The sequence below is a fragment of the Gallus gallus genome, chromosome 1 (genome assembly GCF_016699485.2).
Source record: "Gallus gallus isolate bGalGal1 chromosome 1, bGalGal1.mat.broiler.GRCg7b, whole genome shotgun sequence".
In the NCBI taxonomy this organism is placed as follows: Eukaryota; Metazoa; Chordata; class Aves; order Galliformes; family Phasianidae; genus Gallus; species Gallus gallus.
The window spans coordinates 111,060,492-111,088,417 of record NC_052532.1 but is presented as its reverse complement, the minus strand read 5'-3'; the positions used below and the strand labels follow the sequence as shown (position 1 = coordinate 111,088,417).

The 27,926-nt window shown below is 39.4% G+C and overlaps 3 long non-coding RNA genes across 3 annotated transcripts in view; 1 reads left to right on the top strand and 2 right to left on the bottom strand.

Moving 5' to 3' along the window:
• Window positions 1–27,926, bottom strand: part of LOC121110721 — a 37,080-nt gene that overhangs the window by 8,198 nt on the left and 956 nt on the right. The gene's annotated exons all lie outside the window — the stretch shown is intronic.
• On the bottom strand, window positions 454–27,829 carry LOC124417893. Its single transcript, XR_006934388.1, has 2 exons — window positions 27,685–27,829; window positions 454–2,746 (listed from the first exon to the last, which is right to left on the bottom strand). It is a non-coding gene; the product is annotated as an uncharacterized LOC124417893 (long non-coding RNA).
• On the top strand, window positions 14,787–23,101 carry LOC107055549. Its single transcript, XR_001470577.3, has 3 exons — window positions 14,787–14,848; window positions 18,539–18,583; window positions 19,255–23,101. It is a non-coding gene; the product is annotated as an uncharacterized LOC107055549 (long non-coding RNA).

The window sequence follows — 27,926 nt, the reverse complement described above, 5'->3', positions numbered from 1 at the left end:
GACTTGCCTGCAAAGTACTGGGGGGTGGTAAGTCCAGCAAAGGTATTCCAGCTGGTCACTGGTGCAAACACACCTTGTCTCTTTCTTGCTTACTGATGATGCATCACCAACGTTCAAAAGTAAACTAGGAAGCTAGGCATCCACAGCTTGACATTTTTTTGAAATACAGTTTTGCAGCTTAATATCTATAAACTTTGCCTTACAAAGTTTAGTGGTATTCTTGATTTTGGTTATTTGTATGTTGCATATTTTGTCTGTATTCAATATCCTATAGACAGGACCTGAATTCAGTTTAGTTCACTTTTTTCTTTTCTTTTTTTCCCTGACTGATCAGGACCTCTAAGTAATCTTTAGAAAATTTTTGCTCTGTTTGTTCCTGTCTTCTTCCTAAATGTGTTTGATGAGTGGGTGATTTGTTTGTGCTGTCATTACGAAAACCATATGTTAATGTGGTCTTACGGAGGAGTGTTTTTATTATTTTAAGAGTTCAACTAAGGATGTTTCCAAAGGAGTCATAATTGCTCTTCTAAGTACAAAGGCTTAACAATGACTGGCTTACAAATAATGCCAAAAATCTGTTCAGCTCAGTCTATAAAATCTGTTTCTCGGAAATGTCTTCTTTCTGTAGTCTGAACTCTTTAATGCACTAAGAAATTATGATTATTCAAGTTCTCTATGGATCTTTACTGCAAGTGCCTGGGACTAGGGCAAGTATCTGCTTTTTCATGTACGTATCAATGTATGCAAAAACCTTAGGGCCGCCTCTCTATGCAAAAGGCAAAGTGTCAAAGCGTAGCTTCAGACTGATCCTGCAAGGATGTTGGTGAGCTTCCTGGAGGAACAGCCTTAGAAGAGTGCCACTGCCACCCTGGTGTGCTGCATTAACGTGGTCTGTGCTGTGTTCTGTGCAGGATATTTGTGGCATCCATCAGGAAAGGAACCAACTGAAGCAGACTGGGATCTTTACTGGTGGACCACTTGGCTCCTCCTCTTCATTATGGACACAGGTTTAATCTACCAGCCCAGTGACACATGTGCTTGACAACACTGAGTGAAGAGCACTGGTTACAAGTCAGTTTCTAGTGTTTCTTCTTCTGTGTCGTGATGAGCTGAGATCCCATGAAGAATAGCATTGGAGTGCGTTGGGGGCTCTCGTTCTCCTTTCTGTGGCAGTGGTCAAAACTGGAGGGAGCTTTCTCTCAGGGGACTGGCTGCAGTGCTGTTGCTGGCTGGTCAGTATTCATGGAGACACCTTCCTTGTGAGGCTGTTTGGTGATGCAGGTGAGCATGAGACACATGCTGAGAACTCTATCTTGACACAGATCATAGCAATTTATGAGAGATCCATTGACGTTTGGGAATGTAATGTAAAGAAAGCACCATGAGCGTGGTGGTGGTAGAACTGGTCCCTACGTTTGGCTGATCTCTGAGAGACTGAATGTTAGGCTGACAGAAGAATCACTGCAAGTGCCTTGGTGTTCAATAAGCCTGCTGAAAAGGGAAGTATGTGGCAGAGTCTGCAATGCATTACATATATAAAATTTCAGATAGGGCCTATTATTCTGTGCTGCAGAGTTAAAGGAAATGGAAAGAGGAAAATAGCTGTGCACCTGGCCAAGACCTTGAAAAGGACAGACTTTTCAGAATAATTTTCAGAAAAACAATTCCAAACCTCCCGGTTGCAAAGCCTCCTACACAGCCTTTGCAAAGAACCTTTCAGAGAAGAACTTCAAAGAAGTGCCACAGCATGGCAACATTTTGTGAGAGCAGTACTGCAAATAAACGCTACACATTTCTAAGTGCACCTCCGCCAAAATAAGCTGAAACTGCTTTCTTGTGCATTGCAATGAGAAATGAAAGGAGAAAAAAAGTAAGAAATATTAATTCTTCATTGAGAGACATGTCATACAAGTGTCATACTAGCACATTTTAAAAGCATATGTCTATCTATAATTTGTATCTACAGAAGCAGTGCATATATTACATAAAAAGTCATTAGGTCATAAATATTACCTAAAAAAATACAAACAAATTTCTATCTTTTGCATGTGTACGCATATGCATATAATACAAATTCTGTATTATTAGATTATTGGTGAAATGAACCACTTATTTTTCATTATCATCCAGTAAGACTGTAGAGGAAGTTGGTCAGATGGTAAAAGCCTCAGTTGATTGTTTGGGTTCAGGTCTTCTTTTGCCTCAGGATTCATATATCACCTTAGAGTCTGAGAGTCTCTGTGCTCCATCTGCAACACATCTCAGAAAGAGTTGGCGAGACCTGTGTCCAGCTGGTTCCCCCGTTTGTGTGGGTGCACAACCAGCAGCACACTGAGAGGATCAGACTTAAAAACTGCCCTGTCCCAAAAAGAGGTGCATTGCTGGAAGATGCACGAAGTGTAAACACAAAGGTAGTCATGCACACAGGTTACTCGTGTTTCCTGGCAGCTGCATCTGCGTGATTCCAGTTGGATCCCAGTCTTGCTGCCATCCAGAGGAATTTTGACATGGGCCACAAAGAGATCAGATCTGTTTGTCTTACTGCTTTTCATACAAGCTCCCTGGTATTTCCCAGTCAGAATTTTCTTTCTGCAAGTGAGGGGTGTTTCTTCTCTTTTTTTTTCAGAGGGCAAATTTTATGCCCCTTCCTCGCCTGACTTGGTATGCTGCACTTACGTGGTCAGCTTCAGCTGCCCAAAGTGACTATAATGCTGTTGTCCATCTTTGTTAATCATCCCCGTGTTAGCTGTGCCATAGCAAAAACAGACAAACAAACAAAAAGCAAAGTTAAACTTGTTATAGGATATTTTCTTCTGAATACTCTCAATGTTCTCTTTTTGTGTTGAACTAGCAATAGCAGCCAATTAAAGACATGGCTCATGGCTGAATGTTGTTAGTTTAAAGCACAGGATTACTCCTGTAAAAAAATGAATGGTGTTTGCTGTAGACAACATTTCTAGCATGATCAATGGAAAAGGAGGCACTGTATGTGGGTAGCTCCAAAAGTAATGCCTCCTGTTAATTTCCATGGAAACTACAGCAAAGAGCATAATAGCAGTATCTGACAGAACAAAACTCAGACACAAAACACTGTTTGTCAGCACAGTCACCACCATTAGCCATGCATTTTTGCCAGTGATGAACAAAAGCTGCATGCCGTGCTTGTAACAATCTGCACTGGTGTCCCATTGTTGCTGTCACCATGGCTGAAATGTACCACCCTGCATCTCACTGTGCTCACATCCACTGCTTTGTCTCCTGAAATGTTCAGTAAATATCGATGTCAGTGGCTGCCATTTTTTCTACAAGGAGGAATTCAGTGATACACCTTTGCTTCATATGCACTTCCATGTCAGTCACCATTGTGTCAGAGTGCCCCTCTGCTGCCATCAGTCACATGGTACCAAAATGGAACAGCATATTAATGGGAAGATTCAACCTCTACAGCCACAGCACCAACATCTGCCTCTGACATTATGGACAAACATACAGAATAGGAGGCATTACTTTCAGAGCAGTCCTCATAACAGTTTTAGTATAAAGCTCTCCTGCGTCTGCTACGTGACACTATGTGCAATTATTGATGGAAACCAGCATGATGGACAGGATGCTGGCCTCCTCAAAGCTGAATTGCAGCTGAACCCTAGGGAAATTCTCTGGTTTAGCTCCCAGACAGAAACCCACCCACTAGTTTTCTTTGGAAAGAACAAGAATTCAAATATTGGCTTGGCATGAAAATTGTTCTGACTACCCTAAAGGCAAAAGGAAGGTGATTCTGCAAAGCCACAAGAAGAAAGTATTCTAATTCAGAGATCATTTCCCTGATTTAAAATGTTATTTTTTATCTAACATTTTCCTTATTCTAAAACCGCATTGAGTTTCAGTTATACTTCCTTTGAAACCAGAAGCAATTGTACTGAAATGCAATAAAGGGAACTAAAAATACACTTCAATATTTTTTTCCCTTTTGTGCCTTTCTCTGCTTCCCCAAATGTCTGAGGAGTAAAACTGGATGCAATAATGTGGGGGGAGAAGCAAATGGTGGAAGTCACCATCAAAGAGTCAGCGTATTTGGCAGAGCATGGGCATTTCTGAAGAACTTCTTAGCCAGGGCTGCATGCAGATGGGTTGTGGCTCTGGTGAAATAGTTGGTGGGTGATTCTGTATGTCACTGAGTTAACCAAACAAGGAACACATAAAGCCCTCTAAATGTGCTTAGTCTATGCATATACCTTTCACCCAGCATAACGAAAAACCCTGAAATGCACAGGATAATAAAAGGGGAAAGAAAATACACGCCTATGGTCAGTGTTACAGAGGCTCTGTTGGTGCTCGTTTGGCTAAGGCATGACTGGAAACTGTCGAAAGATGAAATAATGGCTTCACAACCCATTTGTCAGGAAGGATAACTCTGAGGTAATCCATATCTGAGATTTTGCTTTCATGTCACTGGCAATAAGATAATATCCATCTGGCCCTACAGGGTTTGTTTCAAGGGAGAGAAAAACAAGTTTCTCTTTAGCTCAGGAACAGCAGAAATGCTTTAATATATCCAGAAGTATACAAACAAGACTTTCAAGATCTGCTAATATTCTGATACTAAACATACTGACAGCTTGCAATGTCCCGTTCATGTGTGGAAAGGAGGCAGGAAGTGCCACCAAATCATCATGCTAGAGTTGGCTCAGCCTTTGCAAAGTTGCATGTAGCTGCAGATTGTGCAGAACAGAGAAGATACGAACTTGTTATTAGCGGGACCCATTCATTGCCTTGTAATGGATTTGTATTAGTTTATAATGAAATGTGAGGAATTAATCACAGCTCAATTACATTTATAAGCACAGTGCTGTATTTTAACGAGTGTGCACATTTGCCTGTTTTTTAATTACTCAGTGACTGTGAAGTTAGGGTCCTGTAGTTGGAGAATCCGGCTTTGTCTGTCTATCAGCAAGGCTGCTGCCTCGCTGCACAAAGGCAGCTAACACAGTGCATGAAGGAGTTGAATGATCCTTGTGGTCCCTTCCAACCTGGGATATTCTGTGGTTCTATGAAGCAGCACACAGTCATGCTTCATGACTGGCAAGCAGAATATTAGCAAAACCAAGTGGCCCTCCCTGTTTTTTGCTCCCAGGTCTCTCTTCTCTTTCTTAGCCATTGTGGTCCCTCTTTCACACTTTTTGCAGTGGGATTGGTGATGTTGGGCTTCATCCTTACCAACTAGGGAGTGCTGTTTTGAGTTCAGACACTTCTCTGTTTTCTCAGCTGCGCTTCAGATGACTCAGATTTATCTCAGGGTTCTCTTATTTTTTTCTTTTTATCTGGATCTGTAGTACTGGATATCCCAGTTTGCTTTTGGCCTTGCCTACCAAGAATGTCAAATAAGGATAAAATTAAACCGTGGGTAGACAAAACATAATGATGCTTCTATGGTAAAATATGATACATATTAAAATCAACTCATTCATTAGTGCTCACATTGTGAACTTATTAAATGCTCTTAGTTAACATAAATCTTTTAGGAGTTCCTAGCTTAATGTCTAGTACTGCAAACAGCTGCTTTCTGTTTACAAAATAAATGGCATCTTTCACAAAATAAAAAAATGAGGTATGAATTTTTATTTCTTTCCAACACAGCCCATAAAAAATAGTCTTTTGGCACTGTAGACACATACCACCAATGCATTCTGCTCAGAATAACTGTGTTTGCTGAAGGGCAGCCTTGCACAAACACTGTCTTAACCTATAGTATCATGCTTTTTCAGTTCTGCATATTAATTCATGCTGACTTCAAAAGAAGCTGAATAGCATTTTAAAAATCTCTTTCAATTCTTAACTCATACTGAGATATTTGAGCAGTGCTGAGGCCTGTATCTAGTGCTGGACTATGATGAAAGTTCTCAAGTAAAAACAATATTGAAATAAGGAATGAAAGCATGCCACTGAACTTCAGGGAGAACCGAAGGGTCACCATTTCACACAGGGGATTACATGGGCATAGGTAGGACACAAAAGTGGTTTCTAAGCAGAGGTCTGCTCAAAGCCGTTGCTAGATTTAGTCACAGTTTGAACAGATTGTAGACTGTCTGTCAGCCGTGTCAGCAAAGGCCTGCTGTGTATGTGAATATCTGATGTCAGAAGCTACTGCCAGAGGCCTCAGGCAGCCAGTAGGTCCCCTGTTTCTCCTTTGGCCATCTCCAGAGCACTCAGAGTATGGTACCTCAAACACGCACAGGCATATTACTCTGAGGTCATAGAATCACTGAATCATTAAGGTTGGAAAAGACCTCTAAGACCATCTAGTCCAACCATCAGCCCACCCCCACCGTGCCCACAGTCCATGTCCCTCAGTGCCACATCCACACAGTTCTTGAACACCTCCAGGGACGGTGACTTCACCACCTTCCTGGGCAGCCTGTGCCACTGCCTCACCGCTCTTGCTGAGAAGAAGTTGTTCCTTGTGTATGGTCCCTTTCTCAAGCAAATTATTGAACCTGTTCAGATTTCTCATAGCCTTCCTCTCCTTTACCCACAGGTCCCAGACCCGCTTTTTGAGGGGCTAGTATGATTGTCAAGCTAGCTGCCCTCCTTTCAGTTCCTTGCAACCTCCTCACTTCAGGTTCAGCACTGCTCACACTGGTAGCCCAGGCTCCCAGGGAAAGCCACTTGGGCCTGCTGCCATTGGCGTGCAGCCATGCCTCCCCTCCCATTACTGGTTCCAAACATACATAGCAATGGAGGAAGGCTTTGAAAACTCATATTGGTGATCCTTATGGGAGGATATTTTCCATATGCCCTGCAGACAGCTCCTGCCCAAGGACTGCCAGGGCTGGTGCGGTGCCATGGTCTCTGAGCAGGCCCTGAAGAGCAGGCTGGGAAATAAAATGGGAGGCCTGCAGCTGGCAGCTGCAGCGGGGCCAAAGCACCTTCTGGCCCAGCTTCAAGCTGACGTTGAGAACCACCCGAGCATAGAGAGAAGCATGACAAGTTCTTTAAAAGAGTAGTAAAATTAAAAAGCCAAATTGCTTCTGCTCTGCGGGTGAAAAAAAAATTCAAATAGGCAGCAAAGTGTGACAGAAGAGCAAGAAAGGGAATGCAAGAGGGAACACGATGTAATCTGGGGAGGCAAGAGCATTCAGAGGCTCCTGCCAGGCTCCCAGGAAAAGTGTATGCTGAAAGGCAGCCAGTCCGTTACGCATGCTGGCACAAAATACGTCAAGAGAAAGGCAAAAAGCTGTAAACACCTGCACTGAGCTGGGAGACTTTTGCAGTTCCTTGTTCATTGTTATAAAAGACACAGTTGTTTTCCTAAATATAAGAAAACATACTGTAGAAATTAATACAAAGCACTCCCTGTTACTTGGGTATAAAGAAGGGCAAACTATGATTCATGTGAATAGCAAATGCTATTCACTGTATCATGGCTTGCACAAAGTTTTGTAGTTACATTACTATTATATCAAGTCAGGAGCATTTTAGAAGTGTGAATGAGGGAAGGTCTCATCCACTGTGACAAATCAAACCACTGTAAGCGATTACAATGAAGGCAGAAAAAGTATATTTATACCACACACAAAATTGAGCTAGTTTACCTTTTATGATGTCAGTCAAAGAAAATAAGTGTAAATAGATCTATTAGAAGATGGGGTAATAATTACTGCTTACACTACAGTTAGGCTGTTTATGTGTGAAGTACAATTCTACAAGGCCTTAAGCCACGCTATATAGCAGCTTTTGATTGATCTTGGTTCTGTAAAACACTGTGGTTTCTAAGTTACCAAACACTGTATTTTTTTTGTTGTTAACTTCCATATATTTTTATTTAGAGAAGAAACATTTTTTCAGCACTGTAGGCATTATATCAATTCCTTTCACACTGATCCTGGAGTAACCTCTACGTTAATGGCAACTGAATTAAGAACAAGAGGGCAAAACATTTTTCGTTCACAAACTCCCAGCAGACAAATAGATCAATAATCCAGAGTTACTTGGCTCTTTCATGATTCCTCATATAAAGTAACTACTGCATGCTCCATGTAAGAATACGATGTCTAATCCTTATTCTGTACAAAGCAGCTGTTTGCTAAACCCATCTTCAATTTACTGAAAATGAAAATGTCATCTGAAAAGGTCTGTGACTTTTTTTAGGACAATTAATCACAGTGATTTGGTGCCTCCTGAAGCAATACATTATCAACTCCTGATTTGGAAGAGTTAATTCACTGTGCTGCAAACTGATGTGAAATTGAGGAATTGCGGGAAAAGGAAGTTTTAGGTTTGATATGGAAAATGAGCAGAATGAAACAGAGACATCAAAAGGGAGCTTTTTATAGAAAACATGCTATAAAGCTGAAATTCTTCTCCAGTCACTCTGTTCATTTCCAGAACTCTGGTCAGCAGAAATATGAACTGATGATGAGTTTTGTGTGCTTCTTGGTCCCTTCTTACAACAGGGTAACCTCAGCTAAGCTGTTCACACAATCGAAATAATGTACTATGCAATTCCTGACCCTTGACATTTTCTTTCCTTCCAGTGAATTCTCAACATATATCTTCAAACAAATGTATACTAACATCCTAAAGACCCTGAGTTAATGAACAGAATGTAGTTTTGACTGAGACGATGCCTAGTTAAATGGGTTACCAATTCTTTCTGTAGGCAGAGAAGCAAGCTCAGCCTCCAAAAAATTCTTTCCTGCAGATTTGGATTTCCAGATACTGAAAGTCTTGTAGTCACTCTCTCCATCTGAGCAAACTATGCTGCCAGATAGATGGCAGAACTGAAAAACAAGGCTCATACAATAAAACAAAATGATCTGTGACAACTTAAGAATTTTGAAAAATTTACTCTTTCCTATTTATTTCAAAATAAATAGATTCCTTTTTTTTTTTTTTTTTTTTAATAGTCCTCATTCTCATTCTATTCATGCAGAATAGAATATTTCCTTTGGGATTTCCTTGTCAGATGAAAGTTGGCAGATTTTCCCATTATATAGTAAAATTCTGGAGCCCCTTGCATACATGTGTATGCAGTTTCAACCTCCTGGATGCAGTAAAAATTTCAGATGTTGAAAACCTGTTTTATTAGTTATCCTACCACATCCAACCAACACAAAATGAATCACCGATTTTTTCTGTACTTTCCTATCTAGTTTTAGATGTACAACCCAATTACTTATACTGCCAGATTGGTATCAGAAACTAAATGTTTGCTAATACTTAGTCTGAGTTTTATGTTCTTAAATTTCATCTACTTTCTTTAGTTTTATTTAATAAGTTGCACTCTAATCCAAATTGCATAACAATTCTGAATATTCAAACCTGTTTCAGAAGAACAGAAAAGCATCTGTCAAATTTGGGGATTGGGATAACCAAGAAGCACAATAAACATGACAAATATTCCCATTTTTTTGGTGACAGTTATTATCTCTGAAACTGTAAACACAAAGTCAAGCCTTGGGATCCAAACCTTAGGGAGTTTAATAACTCTACTACACTGAAGACGCCGTTAATTTAGGATAATCAGTAAGTTCCATGTGTTTTTGGTTTTGTTTTTTACATTTGTTGTTCAAATCATAATTTTTAATCTCCATATTAATTTTCTGCTCTTTCATATATCACCTTCATATTTTTCTGAGATGGAACTGAAATCACTATTTCAACGTGATCACAAAATCTTGTGAAAAGGTAATATATGTTAAGCAGTATCTCTGCTATTCAAAACTGCATTGGTTTGTGCTGTATGCACTTGCTTGATGCTGCTCCTACGTTTCATTCAGCATTTCTGAAAGCATTTTTTCTTCTTTTGAAATAATTATAAAATTAGCCATGAAAGGATGCATAGCTTGGAATGCAAAATTGTATGCAAAACCATTCATCAATGAAACAAATAAGCCTAAACTAAAACAAAATTCCACAGAAACACACTAGGAAGACAGTCAGAATGAAATAAAAAAGCAGTAAAAAAATATAAACTACAAAACAAAAATATAATTAAGGGGCTCTGGACATTATTATGACAAGAAAGCACTTCCTTTTGTTGATACAAAAGGAAGAAAACAAGAAAGAAGTTATCAAAATTCTTTATTTAAAGATAGTTTCAGGGACATCAGAATCTGGAGTTTGGCCCTCACCCTACAACGTCTGGTTTTTATCACTTAATTGAGATAGCAGAAAGAACTTTTTTAATTAAATAAGATATATGCTTTTGGAAGCATGATTAGCTTATGCTTGGCTGAAAGTAACAGAGAATTTGAAAACGAGGAAAGAAAATTCTGGATACAAAGCTCAGATATTTGCATGACTGTTTTGACTCATGGGAATATCTGGGAGATAAAGCCAACCTTTTTTTCCCCCTAGTGACCACACCAGGAAGCTACTTACCTTTTGCATAGTTCATTAACTGTCTTATTTGGTATTTCTTGATTTCAGAAGAATGGATGAGGCAAAAGAAATTAAAAGACAGACATGAACAGAAATCTGAGACAATTTATGAGATGTAGTAGTAAAAAAGAAAAAAAAAAAACAAACCCAAGAAATTATTTTATATGCTATAAATACTTAATATATCAGCAGGCTTCACAACAAACAAAAATGGATAAAAGAAGAATCTACATCTTTGACAAAGTAATAATAAAAATGCTTGAAGGGTTTTAAATTATTTTCATGCACTGTGTTTTACGATGTATTTTAGGCCTGTTGATGATCCTCAGCTCTATTTGAAAGACTGCGTGCTGCCATGCTTATTTAAATAGCCATTCAACTTGATGTAAACTACTTCTAGATCATCCTAGTTTTCTTTCTGTGCCCTGCTCAGCCTTTTTCTGCTTTAAACGTGAATTTTACTATCTTCCAGTTGCATCTATAGCATTTATATATAAAAAAATTGAATGATACGCCTTTATATCTTCTCCACAAAACTCAGTCTGTTTGTTTGGTTTTCACAAAATAAAATACTTAAGCAATACTGCATTTGGCATCCTCAGTTCCTATCATACTCAATTTAAATATCCTGTGGTTGTGTGTTGACTCACTACTTGGAGTCTATACTAACTGAACAATGACTGTTTCCTCTAGCAATTAGCACAAGATGAATCCTGTTTTTAACTCTCCTTTGAAACTCTTCAGTCGGATCAGCAAGCTTGCCTTGCTTTCTGCATGGCCATGGATGTTAGGCTAGCGTGAAAGATGCAATCAGAAATACGGCGACAGACAGAAGAAAGAATGTAACTTCTTGTTTTGGCTCAGCTTCATCAGGGAACGATTTTGTTCTCCTCGGCAGATGACTCCTGATCCCACTGAAGTTAACAGAGGATGTGTCACTACCGTATGTCTCTCATCTCACCACAATTAGGATGGGGAAAAAAAAAAACCCTAAACAGTTTAAAGATAAATGCAGATATTGCTTTGATGCAAAGGTAGATCACTGATTAAAATGTAACGTCTTAGTATACCTATTTGGAAAAAACAACAGCACCACCTGAATTTGGAATGTTTCGAATGCGTTCTGACATTACAACCAGCTGAACTGCGATATAGCAATGCAAGCATGTTTCACTGCTTTATTTTCATCGTACGGATACAAGATACTTCTAAATAACTGGTTCCTGAACATTTCATTACATTTAATCGTGTCACAAATGTGCAGTCCCCAAATATTTTTCTTCACAAGTTGCCACACGGAGAAGCCAACTGTCACGTTGTTTAGATACAAACTGCTGACATGTGCTTTGTATACACAAAAATCTAGTGTACGAAATGCGAGATTGAAACTTGTCAATGTTTCTTTAGTACATACAAAAATAACTGTCTGCAAATAAATCATGACTACAGCCATAATATATTTCAAAAGGCTTAACTACTTATTTAAAAAAATTGTTACGATTTTGTGAAAAAAAAAGTAATTTTGTAGCTGAAATGTGCTCAAATTACTTATGATTTTAATTTGTACTGAATATTTTAACATATTGGATAGTTTAGTGACTAAAGAGGACTGATAACGTAAGTCTGATGCTGTAACATTGTGAGTGAAGCACCACAGTGAGGAGGCAGAGAGAGGAAGGCGAAAGGCTACAACTCCTCAGTCTGGTAACTCAGATACCGTATGCACATCTTGTCAACTCAGATGAAGTATTTTAAAATATATTAAATATGGGTTAGAGACACGGTGGATAAAGTTTGCCTACCTTGTCCTCAATTGACCTTGGTGTTGCCATGCTGATTGCCATTAGAACTGGTAGACTTATTTTTTTTTAAAAAAGGTAAAGCTATTGTTATTTCATAGGGAATAACTGTAAACCCTTTAAATAGAATATTAAAGCTTGTATGAAAAAATGTCAAAACTTAAAGTGTTCACCTTGGCTTTGCTTGTCTCCTATCTTTTCCTCCTTTTACCACCAGTCTTCTCTTTCCCTCATTTCTGTTTTGCCTCAGAAAAGGAAGAAATAAAGAACAATAATATAAGGAGAATGAGTATAATAACAGGTTTTCATTTTTTAGCTTCCTTGACAATAAGTGAAAGCAATAAAACAAGGAAGTTCCACAATAATGGAATAATAATATAATAAATAATGGAATAACAGGTAGGTTGTTTGCCCACTAAGATGACAACAGACTAAAAGCTTGATGTAGGTGTGTGAGGTGTAACACTCCAAGATGACATCTGACACATTCTACCTGGTAGTTTCTAACAAGTGACTTGGGACACGTGAAGCTCAGAGCAAATGTCATCATTTGAATCTAAGAACTCAACTTATCCAAAAAGGGAAAATATCTCATGTATCAGGAAAAGCAATGAAAAAAGATTCTGGCAGAGGCAGATTAATGGAGCATTACTGCCGGCATTAACCATCAAGGGAAAGCTAAGTTCCAGTGAGACTTGGTTGACTAATGAGACAGAGGTAGAAGTAAGAACTTGAAACTGAGGCTGCCTGTATTACAAACACCTTTCTCTAGGTGCTGGAATAATCTTTAAAGTTTTCAGCCCTCCTGTGTGGCCTGGGCTTGCTTATTCTTGCAAAACCCAGGCTTTTATCATCATCACTCCCAGCAGAAGCAATACTTAAGAGTAACAAATTTACTAATTTTTCATGATATAATAAGATGCACACACAAATGAATTTTATTTTCAAGAAGCCAGAATTATTACTTATTTCTTATTCATAAATCAGTATGGAACACAGATTAAAAGCAGGCATACCGTGTAGCCTCCGACTGATACCACCTAACAGTAATATGCAAGTTGACAAAACTTGGGCCTTAGTCCTCTGAGCACTTCAGAAATTATTACTAGCATCATTACACGTAATGCTCATACGTATCTTTACAGAAACATGTTCCTTTTTATCGCAAAGAAAAATGAAATGTCAGTGAAGCAAAATTGGGAGACGTAAACCCAACAGCAAGGAGAACACTACATACCAGTCATTGCACTGTGCCAGGGAAACACCTCTGCCCGAAGACACTGCAGTTTTTCCAGGCACAGCAGAACTGTGCTTTTAAAAATTACTCCAAGGAAAGTAAACAGAAGAAAAAATATTTGGTGTGTAACCCAGGAGCCTCTACTGCATGGAGCGTGCTTCTGAGTGCTACTTTCCTTTCCTGTTTGCATTATGTCCTTCAGTGTGAGGTTCCTTATGCTTCCTAAACGTATTTGAGCACACTGTTGTCTGCAGGTATGTCTTTTCCTTTGATGATTTCTGTCAAGTATTTATTTTTCTGGGTTTTTCTCAGAAGAGAAAGACCCATGTTCTAAAGCCAAACAACTTCCCCTGCAAAAATGCTAAGCAACTTCTCTAGCATCCAGAAGGACATTTCACAGCACTAAGCCTATTATTTTCCCAGTAAATTACTCTGGAAGTTATCATTTCTCTCCATGAATGACGCAACCGTTACTGACAGATTATCTGACAGCCTACATGTCAAAATATTTTTCTTCTTTGCAAGTGTATACTTGCAAATGTTAGAACTGACTGTCAGGATTTTGAGCTTGGATGTTGGAAGTTTCCTTGATTTCAGAAAACTAACATATTTTTTTGTATTATATTCAGTTGCTCCATCATTGAAGATTAAATTGAAATAAAGCCAACCTTCCCCACTACCAAAAGCAACAAAAACCAGGAAGGATCCATAGACATCATCTGCATTTTTCTAGACCCAAACCCTTTTAACTGAAAAGTAAGGCTTTCTATGGCTAACACGTACAAACAGTGGACTGTAGATGCTAAGTAGCAATGAAGCATCTGTTCTGGAAAGGTTATACAATGATTCCCTCTGCTTAGAAAAATGGCAGGATATGCTTTACAACAAGTGTGACAAACCGTGATGAAGATGAAGCCCTGAAAAACATACTTGTACAGCACACACGTTTCCCCCTAGGAGTATGACAAATTTGAGTTAGAAATCCCAAGGCTGAGTGGAGAACTGAGCTATACAGTGACTTCCATTAGAGAACTGTGGAAGAGGGCTGATACATGTGGAAAAAAAAACAAGTGCTAACTGCGTGCATAAGAATAGGTTTGGCCAAAAAGATTTTCTTTTAAGTACCAGCCTCTGTAAAAATAAACAATCATACCTTAAAGCATCAGTCAGGCTAGCTATCTCTATTCCTCCCACTCTTATATGTAAGGTGTATGGGAACTGTTGAATCACAGCCTGAACCTCTGATTGATCACCTGAGGTGAGCACTGAGTCAGCACAGGAACACAGGTGAAGGCGATTCAGCTGTGTGACAGGAAGGGGTGGAGCCTGACTGCACCTCTCCTAGACCCCATTTAAGGGCTGACTGCCACTGAGGAAGGATTCCTCTCTCAAGATCACTCTTTGTGGAGTTTATCATATGCCTACAACACTGGTGAGCACTTTCATTTGTTTATGATTTTCTTTTCCAATGTGATAATCTTACTAAGCCTAATTTCTTTGTATAGCTATTGATTATCCAATACTTTACAACATCTGTATTCTTCCTGACCTTACGTAAGGAAACACTTTTCTAGCAAGCAGTTGGAGAACTATTCTATCCAGGCTTTACTTACAGAAAGAGTTGCTGTTATTTTGTGTAGTAATAATGCCCTATGCTATCAGGCTGCTATCATGGAAAAAATATAAGAAAGGAAAAGATGACATTGACACTAAGGCTTTTAGAAACCCCTTGTGTTGTGCCAGGCCTTTCTCTCCCTACATTAACCACTAGAGGCAGTTTCTATCTTTTCCTCAGAAACTGAGGACATGCCACAGCAGTGCTACCCGAACTTGCTGCTATAGCAAAGCCTGTGGCTCAGCTCTGTGACATAACAGATTAAGTTCTGTGAACATCTGCAAAGCAATTTGCAGAAGTGCAACAGGTTTGATTGGCTCAAACTTTTGAACATCTGTTGTGTAGCAAGATGAGGAAAATGAAGAAAGCTAACCATCAGAGCAGACTACTACTGCAAGAACTATTCATTGAGTCTATTATTATTCCCTGACTGCATCTCAAAAAAACCAAGGTGGCTGGGAGTAGGCCAAATGAATTGTTCTGGTAGGCTTCAATCTCCTCCTGAGGAGAGAGTAATAGATTTTCCTGAAAAGAAGTGGAGAAGAAATGTAACAGGAAGCCTCTAATGATCTGCTTAAAAGATAAGACAAAACACTGCTGGGTATCTCTTTACAACTAAATATCTTTTGTAATTGTTGGACTCTGTCCTAATTAGCTTTGATGTATCAAAGAGTTACTTTGTGAGCTGTTTGCTTAAAACATGTTGTTCTGTTCTACTTCCTTTCAGATGTTCTATGGATAACATCATTAGGCTTACCTTTTGTTCATCCTGTATACTGTTTCTATGTTAGCAGAGCGCAAGCTCACCCTCTGAATTTGATTCAGTCTCTGAATTAGCTGTCCAACTTTAAAGAGAAGATTTATCTCATTCTATTTTAGCACTCATACATCCACTGATTGCCCAAAAGTTGTCTGGTTCATTTAAGTATGGATGTATTTGAATCTGCACCTCTTTCCTATTAACACTTTGAAAGTCTCAAGAATTTTCTGTGAACTCTGAATGTACTCTAATATTTCACATTCCGTACCTTCTTTAAGGAGTCCAAAATACTGATCTAATTTTCACCTTGAATCTCTTTGTTCTTTGTGATTAATATCAAGATCCAAAATACTAAATCTAATACCACTCATGGTAGGAAGTTATTTACAGGGAAGTTATTTACAGCGTCCTATAATCTAGATTAGGAAGAATTTTGAAATTGGAGAATGAGGTCACACCCCACACTGCAGACAGATGTGAGAAGCAGTTGTACTTTTTGGGACAACAGAAACAAAGCCTGTGATACATACCGTAGCTCACCTGGCAAGCCAGATGATGAACACAGAGGAGTTTTGCCAGGTCCCAGAGTCTCCTTACGTTACCCACCATAAGGAGTTGGTTATTCTTTACTGTAGGTGTGAGTATCTTTGAGTTGGAGATGATGAAACAATGTTGAAAACTGCCAAAAAGCAAGAGATTTTTTTTTTCTAGAAAATACTTGGAAAACTTCGAATAGAAACTGCTCCAATTTCTTTCCTTATTCCCAAATTACTCAGCTCCTTCTGCAAATAAATATGCCTCTGTACTCCTGGTAAAGAAATAAGTTCGTGAAGAAACAGCAAGTTCAATAAATGCTACTTACTAAAGAAACCTATCTGTGAGAGGCTATAACTTTACATCAAAAGAAGGAATAGTGTTTTGGAAAAAATAATCAGAATTTCTCATAAAGCAGAACTTATTTTTTCCCTCATGTAAGAGGTTAACCAATTTCCACACATTGCAACAAATATGCCTGTATGCTTTTATTTCCTCAATATATGCATGGTTTCATTAAATTTTACTGACTAAATCACATGTATTTCTCATCAGTATAAATTTGGCCAATCTGCAAATTCCTAAATACTCTCCCTGATGTAATTTTACTAGTTACACTGAAGTCGTTAGCTGGTATTATTCTTCCATTTGAAATACCCATAGGCATGATTCTAATTTTGCACACAACAATTAAGCTTCTAATGCAAACAATCACATGGTCGTGGTGAAAAACTTTCTGAATGTTAATATATAGCAGAAATCATAGCTCGTTTGTTAAGCCCTCAAAGCAAGTAGACAATAGGTAAGAGTTTAGTTTTTTTAGCCCTTATGACATTTATTGTATATTTAACATTAAACACTTTCCAGAATTGGCACTTTCACTATGATTCACACATTTTCAAATAGGCATAATGGGAACATTTCAAAGCTGGACTTAAAGTGGAGTTTAGTACAATTAAATAATCTCGGTGTTTCTGAACTGAAGAATTAATGTATGTTAAGAGACATTTCCTAAAACTTTCTGCAAATAATGACATGATTTGTAAAACACTACATGAGGGAGGAAAAAAAAGTACATGAAGAGTAATCAAATGGAAAAAAAAAAGGAGAACTAGAAGGAGATTTCTTTAGAATTGAAGAACAGTGTGGGTTATTTTCCTACACAATCAACTAATTGTATCATTTGGAAGATGCTGTTTCCTTTCAAGCCTTGCCAACCATGCAGAATCATGGTTCTTTTTGACCATTCTTCATTAGGAAAGAGATGAGTGCACAGGTAACACTGCATTCAAAAGTGTTACCTTGAACAAAGAGCTGCTCCTGCTTGTGTGTGGGTTTTGATTCATGGCAACAGCTGCTACATCAGTACAGGAACAGTACCAAAAGACAGCTTATGATAAAGAGCAATAGAAATCTGTCCAACTCTCCTGGCTTAGAAATGCAGTCTGACTAACTGGCAACCAAACTAACAATTATTTAGAGGCAATAAAGATTTAGCAGTAGATCAATTCAGCGGCTCAAGCTTTTAGAGATTCCCTTTTTTAAAAAACAATTTTTATTTGTTTTTATTCCTTTAATAGCAATCTTTGGTTGATCTCATAATATTGACTCATCTTAATGTATTGTGCATCAGTCAACCAACTCCCGAGGCGCTGTTATGAACGTGCTGGACCTCCTTACAGAAGGATCTCAGGATTCTTTGCAGCAGCAGCCAGAGATGACACAGGGTTTACTAACACCAAAAGTTTTAACCAAATTCAGTAGGCTACCCAACAATACAGTCACTGTTGTCTATTGCAGCATTTGACTTTGTTTTAAGATGACAGCCCTACATAGTTCCTACAATATGTGATAGCATAGGTGAGTAATTATCACAAAAGCTATCTGAAAGTGGCATTCACTTATATTTGGAAGATTTGATTTTCATTTATTTTACGCTGAAGTTAATTCAGTGACTTTGCCTCAGTTTCCAGCATAGTATCATAAGCAAAAGGAAATGCAACCTAGGAGGTCTTCCACAATATGGGCTGAGCTAACAGAATCCTAGAACAGCACTGAATCCACGAGGAAAACTGTTTCTAGCCCAATTTCCTACTAAAGGAGTTCTGCTAACCATTGAAACTTCGCAACCTTATCTGAACTGACTCATTAAAAATGGATCTAACCAAATATTTAGTAGAAATTCTCTTCGTCTGGTATTCTCTAACTTGCAGACTTATGACCTTCGTGAGCTGGGATTATTCATCAGAAAAAGTCCAGTAAGTTACTCTTTATTAGTTCTTAACATTGGATTGTTCACTGAAGGTTGCATCAGCATTAAAGGGATGTGTAATAAAAGCACAAATAATCATCTATTAGAAAAAGAATCAGTGACGCATTTGGAAAAGAAGTGTTTAAGTTTTATAATAAAATAATTATTCTCCTTTTTTGTACAGGGAACAAATACAAGATTTCTTCAGTTTATCTCCCTGTCATTTTATATAGGCTACCCATGAGAGAAAGAGATGTATCTGTGTACATTTAAAACTTTGATAATAGTGCCAATTGCACCAATACTTTCATAGCATGTAGACAGCTATTGAGACTCTGGTTTAGTAAAGCAGTAAGCCTGAGTGCTTACATGTAAGTATGTGAATTCAATGGAAGCTGCAATTTTATTTCTTTTAATTGTGGGAAGAATATTAAAGATGGACTTTCTTCTCATGGACACTAAGGAAGCCCTGGCCAAATGCTGATTGTCTTGTTTGAAGTTTTATATCTACAACTTAAAGTAATCTTTTGTTAACCCATCACGAATAGAAGAAAGTACTCATTTAACCATATAAAGGTTTGGGAAAATATTGCTCATTCTTAGCAAATCAGCCCTTTGCTGCCCCTTTCTCCAGAGTTTATTCTTCTATTGAGACTGATGACAACTTCCTTCTTTCAGCTTTCCAGTATATATCCATGTGAAGAAACACACCACTCACAGGAACAAACAACCACAGGGTTCATTTTCAGACAAGAACACTGCTCACTATCTGACTTCATTAGTGCCGAGTATATCTATACATACACGAGCATAAACATTCGAACAAACTAAATTACACCTTGAGAAGGTTAAGATGGGAAATTCTCCAAACTAAACTAGCAATTTCCTGTTTCACGGCTTCTCAAGTGTAATGCTGCTGACAGGTGGGGGAAGCAAGAGAAAATGTATGTTTAAAGGCAGGGTTAGCTTTGGATTTTAGGAACACCAAGCTTACAAAAGAAACAACTTGTTTTTCTCATGCCGCCTTAATTCTGTCAGAAGCCTGATCCAACTTTTGTTGGTATGTGAAATAAACGAGAATGCAAAATGCCAGAGAGCTCCTGAATGGAATCCATCAGCAATTTTACAAAAAAATATCCATATCTCAGTTTGGAATTTTATAACAGGATTTGCCTCTTTATTATTGCATTCATCCCCCAATCACATATTGCAAATGCATTTGTATGCTTTGGTGATAACCCTGTATCTTATTCATTGGGTGCCATGTATCAAACTGATTGGGCTTCACCTTGTTTTGATGAAATTCTGAAACACAGGGAGACAGTCTTACTAGTTTTAACTAAAGCAACAGATGTTGCATACTCAATAGAAACATTTGCCAAATTTAAGCATCATTTTATTTGAGATACCTCTGCTTTCCTAGCTGCTCTAAGGGAATCCTGAAACATGTTTAGACAAGGACAGAGAGCAGTCACCACATCCAACGGGGTTATGATGAAGCTCCTTGAGTCACTGTCTTAATCCCCAGCAAGGCACGCTTAATGTCACAGAGTGCCTCCTGCTATTTGCACCTTTATAAGTTTTGTTCGTGTATGATTACAGTTATTATCTACTATTACTTGTGCAAATCAACAGATTTTAAAAGCGGTTGCACAGGCAGATGCAGTAAAAAATGACTCAGATTCTACAGCCAATCGAATAGCTTTTTAGATTGGTTGCAGAAGATTTTACTGTTTTAGGCACTCCTGACAATAATAGCAAAAAGCAGCACAATACAATAGTTGAAGCTTTTTAAGAAAAGTTTCTTTCAGGTACTTTTCTTGAAAAGATTTACCAATAAAGGCTAATCTAGTTAGAGAACTATATTAAATCTCATGAAAGAATGTAACATCCTCCACTTTGGAAGAAAAATTGAAGTATTCAGCTAATAATGCATCTCAAATAATACTGCAGTCTGTTCCAGGATTTACAAGAGTAAACAAAATAGCTGTTCATCATTTGCTGAGTATGTGAATGGCTCCTTTCAATGTTTATACGTTTTACTTTAAATTTACTCCAGGGATATTTTAAAAACGCTCTTTATTTGTTTTTCTCTTAAAAGTCAGAAAATCATCAGGCAACAGTATTAGCCCAGCATCTTATATTAAGTCAACAGATCACATGGGGTGGAAGGGACCTCGAGAAATAATCAAGTCTAACCCCCTGCTAAAAGCAGGCTCCCCACAGTAGGTTACACAGGAACGTGTTCAGGTGGTCTTAGACTATATGCAGAGAAGGAGAGTCCACAACCTCTCCAGGCAGCCTGTCCAAGTGCTCTGTCACCCTCAAGTTCACATGGAACTTCCTGTGTTCCACTTATTTAAATACCACCTTCACAGCATTTGCCAAGTTCTACAAAGTTACAGAAGAGCTGCGATAGTGAATGTGAACCAAAGACAAGACTGTTAACAAACACAGTATTTATTATCAACTACTCAGAAGTTGTATTAAATTCCCATGTGGTCACAAAGGCAGAAAGATCCCACTAAGCACTGTTTTTTGAAGAGCAGAGATAGGTCCTCATGATTACCTTCTGTCAGACAGGTGACTTCTTTAGAAGGCAGTATGTCACAGTCAGCCACATTTGGCTCTTAGTGGACGAGCGGACACTTACCCTACTTACCTTCTGAAGCTATTAACATGAGTGGAAGCACACACACATTTGGAATATACATCAGTAGACACAGCCAAAATTTCCTGTAGCAGGGCGGGGGAAATCAACTAACAAAAGCACTGTAAAGAAACACCGTCCAGACAAATGTACTTTTTCCATATTATTTATTTCTCCAGCTAATTGCAGATATTGACAATTACTATAACATTAGATAGCATGAAAAACATGGCACAGAGGTGGATGGTTTAACAGCTGCTGCTTCTGCTGGTACAACTTCAGCAGGCAGGTCTCTTCAAACCAGTGCTCAGAGAATCAGCCCTTCTTAGAGAATCTATAGGCTACCCAGCAAAACTGTCTCCAAACTGAATGAAACAGCTCAAAGTATAGTTATGGTTGTGTATAAAAATTGATGGTTTTCCACGTTTAGATGGAGCTGTTGTCATGTTTATCCTTTTAAAATGTGGAACAATCTCCAGTGCTCAAGGGAAATGTTATGATTTCTGCTGACATACTGCACAGCGATGGAAACTACCGCTTAACTACACGTTTCTTGGGACTACAGATTACTACTTGAATTCCAGATGAATTCAAGCACTGAGCCTTTAAGGCAAAGCAGATGTTAAAAGCAAGCTGACTAAGGGAAGGAGTGGGCAGTACACAAAAATGACTATATGATTCAAGCAGTAAGGCAGGACATTGCTAAATAAAGTCTATAACTAAAGCATTTAATAATTATTAGTCTTTAAACACTTTCTAATACAGAAGCAATACCTGTATGATAATAACATTTCCTGTGTTAACTCACTTCCAGCAAATGCTTACTGCATGACAGCCTATTAAAGACTATCTACCACTCAAAAACTAAGTAAGATATTTCTAAGATTTTAAAAAACCCCTACAACCTATCTTTGACAGTATGCTGAAGAAATTGAAATTGCTTTTGAGAAATGTTCTAGTTTCAGTAATTACTTCTACATGTATTTATTTTTTCTTACAAATAGAAAATGCTTTTTTCTGGGTGGGGAGGGAGCCTTCTGGAAGGAAAAGGGTTTTATTCTTGACCATCACCCACTGTCAAAATATAACTCAAATTATTGAGCACCACTCTCGTCAGACCTTGAGGGAAGGCAGAACAGGGAACATGCAAATTGCAGATCATTTTATTATGAACTTCTGGACAATGATGGAACTACTGCTAAAATAGCAAAATGAAGTACAGCTCACTCTCTTTATTCCAAATTTCACAAATGTAATTTAGTAATTTAAGTCTGACAGTTTGTTCTGACTCTGTGTTGGAGTAAATGAAGTAAAAAGCAGCTAAGAAAAAAAGAGGCAGAAAAAAAAAACAACTAATGAATACAGAAAGCTACACAAAGGGATTATTTTCTCCCCTGATTAACCTATTGTCAGGTTGTATTACTTTATGCTGCTTTCCCTTATATGCCCAGTAGTCACATATTTCAGGCGGCTCGACTAAAACCTGGGAAGGCGTCAATAATACAAGAGCTGGATTTACATCTTGTAACACACAAAATGGTACCTTGTGCTTCTTCAACTTGGATTCCTTTTTTTATTTCGCTTTTTTTTTTCCAGCATGTATACCTTGTTACACATACCTGACATTGCTTCTGTCTTATCACTTTTCTCAAGCAGCTGCAGGAGATGCCTTATAGCTAGGGGTCCTCCGAGCTGTTACAAGTGTCATCTTGACTACAAATCTGAATGACTTCTTTTTTAAAGCAATGTTGGTAGACATCATGTGTACAACCCATGCAACATTGTAAGGAAGTGGTTGCTACCCTCACTATTCCTAATAGCTTATAGCTAGTATCACAGAATCACAGAATGGCCTGGGTTGGAAGGGATCTCAAGGATCATGAATCTCCAGCCCCCCTGCCAGGCAGGGCCACCAACCTCCCCATTTACTAGACCAGGTTGCCCAGGGCCCCATCCAACCTGGCCTTGAACACCTCCAGGGACGGGGCATCCACAACCTCTCTGGGCAGCCCGTTCCAGCACCTCACCACTCTCCTTGTAAAGAACTCCCCCCTAACATCCAACCTAAATCTTCCCTCTTTCAACTTAAAACCGTTCCCCCTTGTCCTGCTGTTATCTACCCTTTCAAAGAGTTTACTCCCTTCCTGTTTATAGGCTCCCTTCAGGTGCTGAAAGGCTGCAATGAGGTCACCCTGCAGCCTTCTCTTCTCCAGGCTGAATAAGACCAGCTCCCTCAGCCTGTCTTCGTAGGGGAGGTGCTCCAGCCCCCTGATAGTAGCTGCAAATAACTTTGAAAAGCAGAAATGAAAGATCAAGTTGAGCTGATACCCCTAAAAAGCTTTCAACACCATTGTTTTTTCCAAGGACTGAAATCACATATTGCTGCAGATGACTAACAACATCTTGGGATAAGGAAGAATGTGAGATTTCAACTGTATCTAGGAAGGACTGAAACATTGCTACCCATCTCAGAAGTCATACTAACTACATAAATAATAATCAGTACGCTCTGTTAATCGCAGTGCTTAGAAACAAGTATGCATCTGAAGTTACGAGAGAATGTATCTGATGATGAGGTTGAATAGTCAAGAGAGGAAGTAGCCCATGGAACAACCTTCTGAGCCAGAAAACCTTCATGGAGCAAATCAGGCTTTTGATATACTTCATACGAGCACTGAAGCACAGCAAAGAACCTTCTGGAGAGCAAGAGCTCTACAGACAGAGAAAAGAAAACAAGATTTGTTCAGCAAATACTCTGGTGTTGAGAAAGTGACTCAATGGTAACTGTTTTGTCCACAAAGAACCTCAAGGCCACATACAGGGAGTATGTTTCCTCCACCAGTCCAGCTTGTCTGTCATGAAAAGACTGCAAGGAGGTTCAATCTTCCAACAACAGACAATATACTGAAGTAACTACTATTAAAAAAATTCATTTTTGTATGAAAATGCACAGAGTACAAAGACAGATCAAGAAAAGGCTCTATTAAGTTCAAAAATGAAGTTAAAAAAAAAAGACATGAGGAATGTCACATTGAGTTATGAGAAAATTAAATATGGCTAGAACAAACCAGTATGATCTACTCCCATCAGGTAACCCATTTGAGTACTGCTCTGCTCATGAAGAAATGAAACTACTTCTGAGAGGTACTTGGCAATACCAGGCAAAGTATTCCCAGTTAGGCCAATAGTCACATACAGAAAGAACAGAACTCAGCCAACTGATGAAGGGCTCTCCAGCACTACAGCACTCACTGTTAGGAAGCAGCCTAAATCCCTGAGATGCTCTACCTTCACTGCTGGCCCTTATATGAGCCCAGAGTGGTTCCACCCCTTCTGGTCACATGGGGAGCACAATGTGCAATCAATTGCTTGTGTTCCCTGGGTCAGCCACAATCCCTTCACCAGGTGCTCAATCACCAGTTCAAGCCCTGACCTAACAGGTCCCCTACAAATCCTGAGTTGTGCTATTTTAAAGAAGTGTACGCATTAAAACTTCTTAATATGTATCATTCCATTTGCCCTTCCCCCTGTATTTTCCATATTGGTAGCCCAGAATGTTTGACATTTTGAAGACCAAGCCTTTTTTGAAGAAGTAATGCTCTTGTGAGCATCCTGCTGAATTTGCCAGCCTCTATTGGATACAACTGATACTTTGTCTTGTCTCAGATCACGACACAAGAAAAAAAAAAAATAAAAAAGGCTCAGGTCTCAGGATATGCAGCAAGAAGCACCACCCTTCACCAGCAGCAGCATCATTCCTGACACTAGACAGTGCTGTAGAAACAAGCCTCTGGTCAGAACTTCCCATCAACAGATTTACAAAGCGTTTTTGTGGTAAACATTCATCAGACCACCACACTCTTGCTAATTAAGTAAACAAATAAAAACCAATAAAAAAATGGTTGGATCACTACCATCTCTAAAAAGGACCTGCTTTAGTTGACAGCAAGATAAGCTCTTGCCAGCAATGAAAAGCAATGACAGAATAAAATGAAGCTCTGAAGGAGGCCACCCTTTACTTATCCCATGCTAAATGAAATTACTTTCCTGAGATTGAGTTCCTACCTACATGCTATTGACCTGGGATGTCTGAGATACAGGAACAACCTGACATCAAGTGAGATGACAACTTGAATCCCAGCATTAATTCTAAATCTTTCTTCCATATCAATTTCTGTGCACTGATTTTAAGAAGTGCCTTTCATCTCAAGAGGACATCAGATGATATCATAGAATGGTTTGGGTTAGAAGGGACCTTTAAGATCATCTAGTTCCAACTCCCCTGAGCAACATGTTCCAGCGTCTCACCACCCTCACACTAAAGAACTTTCTAATATCTAGTCTAAATCTACCCTCTTCCAGTTTAAGGCCATTTCCCCTTGTCCTGTTTCTACATGCCCTTCTATAAAGTCCTTCCCCACCTTTCCTGTAGGATTCCTTCAGGTACTGGAAGGCCTCTTCTCCAGGCAGAAGAGCCTCAGCTCAGTCTGTCGCCTTATAAGGGAGGTGCTCCAGTCCTCTGATCATCTTTGTGGCCCTCCTTCGGACCCGCTCCAACAGCTCCATGTCCTTCTTGTGTTGAGGCCTCTAGAACTGAATGCAGTCCTCCAAATGGGGTCTCACAAGAGCAAAAGGGCAGAATCACTTCTCTAGACTGCAATACGTATTGCTTTATAAGGAGAGGTCTGTAATTCATGTTTGCTGTTTCTAACATTACATTCAAACAGCGGAGTATTAACTCTGCATTTCAGATTCCAACTGTGGAGAATGACAAGCACAACAAATACCTGCTTGGAACACGGAGCTCTCTCCAGCAAACTGTTCCATGACTGTATGCACTAACGATGTTCAGGCTCCAAGTGGGAAGCCTTGCACCATGACAAAGCAGCATTTGCTACAGTATGCTGGAATACACAAAGAAACTGCTTGGAAGTGTAATGACGGTGAAAGCGCACAGGAAAGTGGTCCCCAAGGAGTACTGCTCAGGACAAGAGTTCTGTTCATCCACAACTCTCACACAGAAGGTAATAAAGTGGTTCTGCAGACTCTCAGATGACTGCAGAATTCCAACCAAGCTAAAAACCTAATGCATTAACTAATACTGAATAGGTACGGCACAATACTGCAGTTTACATCTTTAGTAAGGATCTAAGGACTTACTCTTCCTAGGTCAACTTCCAGGGCACCTCTCAGAGCAGGAGGCTAGCACCATGCTTGTCTGACACAACCTCTCAATAGACGTAGCTTGCAAGACCTGTCTGCAAGCCTCTCTGCAAGGGCGGGCAGTGTTAGTTTCAGCATGTATTTTCAAGCTTTTCTTTCTGTTTTTAAAGAATCAGAGCTCTGTTCGTATCTTGAAGAGCTGAAATGATACAAAGGCCTTCACAGCACCTCTTATATAGCCCAAATAGTATTTCAAGTATGAAAAAAGGAACTGGAAACTCAATTCAAGCCAACACAGGTAGGCTGTAGAGTTGAGTGGTGTTGTTGGGAGTATGAGAAATAACTTGGGTTACTTCAGTTGCATTAAAAGTTAAACTGAAGGCCGCATGAGGTATCACCATGCTTCTGTGAACTCTCCTGAATTGCTTTGTGATTCAGAAATTACCTGCCCTGTACTGAGAAACAGTTTAGTCTACTCTTGTTTCTGCTGATTTGTACTCAAGGTACGGCAAAGTGGGAACATCAGGCCTTATGGTCAAGATCTTCAGAAACAATTGGTGCTGAAATATCCAATTTCTGACGTGTTACCAATCTGTAGAGTCCTTGGCCCGCTATGGAAGTACTGCTGAAACAGTGTGACTGAGAAGCTGTATAGAATACTGATGTCAGATATTTGATGATAACTTCATTGGTATTATCACTATCAGCAGACTACGGCTCATTCCCTTGTTTTTTTAACGTGAAGTCCAAACTTAAATAATAGTTTTTTAAATACAGTGTATTAATACTCTAATCACTAGCTACTTTATATAAAGATATGAAACCTATCTCAACGTGGGTGCCTTTTTTGTTCTAGCTGCATTTGCACCAGAGAGCTTATGTAGTAATGTTTTAAGAGGAGCACAGAGACACTGGAGTCCTTCGTACTGCTCAAGGCTTTGCCTTCAGCACATCTCCTGCAATGCTGGAAATGCACACCTGCCCTGTGTACTGGAGACAAAATGCTTAAGGAATCATTTCAGAAACACCACTGACGTATAAACGCTTGCTGTTACACCTATGAAGACAGCAACATCACGGCTCACCCTCACGAGTACCTAATTTCACAGTGGCAATTAATAACAAGGGGACAGAACCGGCAAGCAGCAGTGCTGTGACTGGTGGAGGAACTGGAGGCAACATCTCAGCAAGGGATGTCAGCGAGTTGCCTTGGTCTTATAAGGGCCAGAAAGCAAGCCCAGCACACGTAGCCCCTTTCCTCAACGAGCCTCAAAGAAATCTAGACGTTTACTTACATCAAACGCTCCGTAAAGCTCCTTCCCGCTCCCCTACTGGATGGCCCCGCCAAGCCCTCCGCTGGCAGCCGGCAGCCGCACCCCCTCCCCTCCCTCACGCCTGCGGGGCCGCGGTAGCTTCGTCACAGCGCTCTCGCGAGGCGGTATCTCCTCCCCACCCCCCGTCACGTGACGACAGACGGGGCACAGCTCCACCTGTCAGTGAGGCGCGGGGAGGGGCGCGTGCGAAGCGGATCCGCCCC